This window comes from Seriola dumerili, unplaced genomic scaffold, assembly GCF_002260705.1.
Source record: "Seriola dumerili isolate Sdu_G_001 unplaced genomic scaffold, Sdu_1.0 BDQW01000187.1, whole genome shotgun sequence".
NCBI classification, from domain to species: domain Eukaryota; kingdom Metazoa; phylum Chordata; class Actinopteri; order Carangiformes; family Carangidae; genus Seriola; species Seriola dumerili.
In genome coordinates, this window is record NW_019174442.1 from 913,301 (window position 1) to 919,338 (window position 6,038).

The following is a 6,038-nucleotide window of genomic DNA, read 5'->3' on the forward strand; positions in this document are numbered from 1 at the left end:
TCCACCACTGACGTCAACAGACAACCAAATCAACATTCTGCAGCAAAACATTATGATGATTGATCTAAGCTGCAAAACCTGTCACCTGCTTTCTCATATGTCTCTGATTCAGTGAGGATGAAATAACCTGCATTCGATGTGGTATGATTAAATCAACATGCGTTACTAACTGTGGTTTCATGTCCCTGTTCATGTCAGTATAACACAGGTCTGTTGCAGACTGAGGAACTACATTTTTGTAAGGTGATCAAAACATGGAAATATATATGTTTGTGCATTCCACATCAACCTTTCACAGGGGTTTAAGTGTGAAATTACCAACAAAGTATATACTTTTATTACTTTCTGATTTTTGGTTCTCAGTTTGAATTGTGTACCCTGGAAAGTTGTGAGATTGCATTGATTGGGTATGAGTCTGTTGTTACCTGAAAGAGCTGTGGCTGGAGGAGGCATCAGGTTCAGACAATTCTGGTGCTCTATAAACATCACTTTGTTCACGTCCTTTGCAGCAGACTCACAACAACTGAAGGAAAGGCAAAAAGAGAAAGAAACTGTGTCATTTATGTAGTGTGTTGCCCATTATTTTGAATTAGAAACTGGAACAAACAGACAACAAACATATTAGTTAGTGGACCACTGTACAACTTTGAAATCGCTGCCTTTGAAAAGCTTGGTAACTACAGGTTTTGCTTAAACCTGATGCCACCTGTACAATGGACAAATTATAACAGAGACCTACACAAATTCTCCTGCAAGGAAAGGGTTACATCAAAGAGTATGTTCGATAAAACTAAACATGAAAGTATCCCCATTTTTCCACATGACTGTAACCTGTTTAACACAAAGGTTATCATGCCCTGTCTCTAAGAACTATAGCCGCAGTTTGCAGGTTTCAGTAATCCAGTTGTGGTGTGACTGTTTATACCCATCTGACCAAAACCATGAGGGAATACTTCAAGCATGTAAACAAAGACATTGCTACAATATGATTGTCCTGCACTGTTATGTACTGGAAACTATTTTTACTCATACACAGTAAACAGTATTGCTCGGTTTTTACAGTCACAACATAGTTTTGAAGTAAACATGACAGCAGAAATACTACAAAATAACAAATTAGATGCAAGTCAGAGAAAGAAATTAGATAATAAACAAGTAAGACAAGTAAGATAAAGATTAAATGAGGAAATGTACAGTATCTGGCTCTGTGTGGAAGTGTCTACATGTGTCCTTTTCATCAGTGCTTCCTCAGGAGTGTCTTGTGTTTTGTAGAGTGTCTGCCTTCCCACAGAGAAGTGTGTGCGAGTGATGTGGTAAAACACATGTACACACCCATGCACGCACGCACGCACATGCAGGTGCGCGAGCACACACACAGGCATTATGCACCTGGCTGCAGCATGACGAAGTTTATCAGCGAGAGAATCTAGTGTAAACCAACAACACAGGTGTCTCGTGTCGCGTCAGTAGTGCTGCTCTGTTGTTCAAGACTGTCTGAAGGAGCAAAAATGGAAATCAAGAAATCAAAATGAAAACTTCTTGTATGATTTAGCTTTTAAGGTGGCAGTACAATGTTGATGTGTCAGGTTAGTTTAAGACCATTAACAGGAAATCTGCAGTAAATTACCTCCTATAAAAGTGTGGTAACAGCTAGTGTAATTTCCTGAAGGCCAGTAATAATGTTAATGTTTCTAGACTGTAAAAGCAGGTAGATATTGGTTTGAATATCTTCAGAAATTTAAAATTGATTTCTTCCTGAAAAACTTAAAGAAATCAGTGCTCTTTTATAGAGCTTTTACTGCCAGGCTGGAAACAGAATTCAACATCAATGGAACAGGACATCATACACTACATAAGCATCACATGTGACAATGCAAAGGGCAAACGTATACTTTTCTGGCATATGAAAATTCTCTAGTCCCAGCTTTTCTCACTGCTTGTGTGAACAAATGGGAAAAGGACACTTTAGGGAAGAATAATTATCAAACTGTTTGCACTGTTGAAGAATGTATAAAAGAACATGCTCCCTCATGGTGGCCATGTTTGAATGCTCTCCTCCAGCATCACATTGGCTTTGCCTCCCCCATGTGGATAAGCAGTCTATAACCTCAGAGTGAACCCAGGATGCTGATGTATGCATGCTGGCCATTAAGGCAGACTGTATACATGCCTTGCGTGGAGTAAGTATTGGGACTGAAAGACATTTTTATGAAGAGCTGCGTGGCATCTGATCAAAATCTGAATCAAGTAACATTAAAGGCTTCTACTACAAGCAAAAGTACAAACTACAGACAAGTACTGAAACTGCACTCTTGTGTTCTTTGGTGATTCACATCAATAAAACTAATTCAAATGTGAACATCAGTCAGACAGAAAAACAGAGGTTTTGTACGTGTCTTACAGAAACAGGGGGAAGTCCTTTTCTTTTCTGTGTCTTTTTGTGTTCGGGGATGCCAACCTCAGAGGAAACCCCTCCTCTGCCTGCCTCCCACGCATCCACCTACACAGTGGAAACTTCTGTCTGAAACACACACACACACACACACACACACACACACACACACAGAGTTTGATCATAGGGGCTGCCCGTGGAGGCTTTCAGATGATGTAACGCACCTTCTGGCAGCCATGTTGGCGTCATGTGCTTTGGGGAAATGGTAGCATTAAAACAGAGCTGAAATGTAACTTTTTTTTACTTACTTCTGACATCTACTCCACCACATTTATCTGACAGTTGCTAGTCATTCTACAAATTAAGATTTTAACTTTTAAAATATGACCCATTGTAAAAAACAAAAAATAAATAAACTATCAAAACTTAAATAATAGCTTAAATAATAAGCTGATTATCAAAACAATGATCAATCGCTGAAGTCATTCTTCAAGCAAAACTGATTGACATTTAATGGTTTCAGCTTCTCACATGTGAGGATTTGCTGCTTTTCCTTCTCTTAAATTAAAGTAAACAATCATTTTGACATTTGGACTGTTGGTAGGTCAAAACAAGACATCTGAAGATGTCACTTTAAGCTCTGGGTGAGTGTCTTGCTCTTAAATTTTACAAAGCAAACAACAAGTGGACTGATCAAAAAAATAATAATGATGATATAATAATCTGATAATACTTACATACTTCTACTTAAGTAACATTTTCAATACATGACTTTTACCTGTAATGAGTTTTTTAGTGTAGTATTGATAAAGTAAAGAATCGAAAAACTTGCTCCACTACTGGCATTAACAGCATCATCGCAACCCAACTGTCTCACCAGAGCTAAGCAGACATGGTTATGACATGTGCTTTGTAGTGTAGCCCTGAACATGCTTGTAGTTGCTTGTTTGGAAAAGATGCACTGACAGCATCTGATGCACTAATCTTTTTTTCGTGTGGAGGTCGAGGCTACTTATTCTAAGTCACTTTAGATGAAAAAGATAGGGCAGTGGTATTCACTCTGCAACCATCATACTGCAGATCAGTTATCACTGTATTGTTATTGGATATGTGCAACAAGTAACATTACCGGCTGTAGTTGAGTCAGTGTTTCCCACAGTTTGAAAATTCATTTCAGGTAAGTGAACCCTGTGGAGGGTACTGTGACCCATCTGACACTTCAGTGTCATCAAAACACATTGTCTCTCAAGACAAACTACCAATTACACAAGTCATTTTTCTTAATCTGTGCAATTGCTCCAGTTTAGTTTCAGGTTATAGACTAAAGTTCAAGACAAAACCCATTTACTGGAAACATAACTAGCTTATCAGATTTCTCACTTTCACAGAGAACATCACTAAATGCATCTACAAACAGACCACAACTAACTTTTTCAAGAAGCTCCTGTTTTATAGTCTAGCTGTTACCAATCCTCAGAAAACATCACATACCAACACAACCCTTGATGACAATGATAAAGAAAAAATACTTTCAGACTGTGTCCTCCATTTTTATCAACTGATAGTGAGATGTTGACAGATGAATGTCTAATTTCACCTACCTATAGATAGGCCTGCATGACAAAGCAAATGAACTCATATCAGTGCCCTGCACAAGCCCCTTATTGACAAAAAGTATTTTGAGGAACTGAAAATTAGTTAATTTCTGACTGACGCACAAGCTGGTCTGGTGTTATGACTCATCTCTGAATAAATACAGACTTCATACAAATAAAATATAACATCAGCTTTTTTAGAGAGACACTGATATGCAATATATGAGCTGGTAGGTTTTACAACACTGATAAAATAAATCCAAACACAAAGTGGCACATACTGTGTGATGGGTACACACACGTCACATTTGAGGATGCAGAAAAACACGCAACAGTGGTTGCAGCAGCGGAACAATGCAGGGCTCCCCGTGTGGGGGATGATACATTCAGAACGGGATGTTCTCTTTGGTGAGCGAACACACACACACCCACACCCATACACACACACACACACACACACACATATATACACACACAGTACACAAATGCTTGTGCAAACACACACATCTGAATGCACAAGTACACAGATGCTTAGCTTAAGAGGCAACAGGCACACAACACACAATTCATAGCCCTACATGCATACATATCACACACATAAGAGGGTGTGGGTATAGCAGTAAGTCAAAAGGCACTTCCCTTTTCAGTGCCTGTGATGTGAATTTGCATTTCAGAATCAATTTGGGGTAAAAAAAAAAAAAAAGAAAGAAAAAAAAAAGTTTTTAATTAGTAACCCACAAAAACCTTGAGGGCTTTTGTCGTCGCAATTTTTAATCATAAATATCCAAATTCAAATCAGTTTTTCTGCACTTTTTAATGTCTTATATCACCACCTTGACAATGTGTAATTGCATTAGGTTTTCTTAATGAAAGTCAAAGTTTCAGTATTAGTTTGACAATATCAAACCATTTATTACTCTGTAGAGACTAAAATGTGCAGCTGAATTATACAATCTATCTAAAGACAGCATAGACGGATCTGACTCTGTGGAGGATTTTACATAAGTTTAAGAAATGTTGGCAGTGCATTTTAATTTGTTTCATCTTTCTCCATTCTTTTTAAACCCAGTTTTTGTCTTGTTGTCTTGGTTTCATCAATCAGCATTTTCACTCACTCATTTTTCCTCACAGCGCAGTAACTTTCTGCGGCTAGGCCAACTGTTTTAAATGAAAGTGGTTTTTCAAATGTATGAAACATCACCAGACTGATAGAGTAATTGATTCACTGACAGCTGCACACGTGAGCCTACTGCCCCCTAGTGGGGAATAGAACAGACTCAACAGCACAGACTGGAATAGGCCATAACAAAATACCATATGACAGAAATTGTATTGTATTCAACAGGATAGAACATAGTACAATTCAATATATTACAACAGAATAGAAAAGACGAAAAAATAGCTTACAGTTAGCACAGTAGTAAAGTGATACATTTGTATGCTCGGAAGGTGTAAGTCACACTGAATCTAAAACTATGCATCATGTCTGTGTTCAGATTTGACTGAGTTATAACTCTGATTTTTAACACAATGTGCGGCCATCGATCTTAAACAGCCAATCTTAATTGCCTCCGTGACTTGAGACTTGTGCCTCGCTACCACTGCTGCTGCTCCTGTGACTAATCATTTGTATTGACAATTTTTGGGATACAGGTTTCTGAGGGGCGGTTTGTGGGCTGCACCGCCTTCGCCATCTTGGATTAGCCGGCAGTTAAGTAGAGTCACGGGCACTGTCTAATTGCCGGTTAATCCAAAATTTGACAAAGATGTGGGACGCGTGTGGGGCAAAGACTTCTGTGCATGTCGGTTTTCTCACTGTGGCCCGTTAGCATTGTTAGCACAGCTGGACGTCTTGCCCTAAGGCTAAGCCAAGGCTAATTCATTTACGGGCTAATTAGCTAGTTAACACCTAAGCTAACAAACCGGGTATAGTGAGTGCAGACACCGATAGCTAATTAGTCGTAACATATGAATAAAAAGGCTAATATTGGATTTTAACTCACCTCAAAGACCAGGGGTACAGACTTCCACACGTTCTGTTATTATTTGTC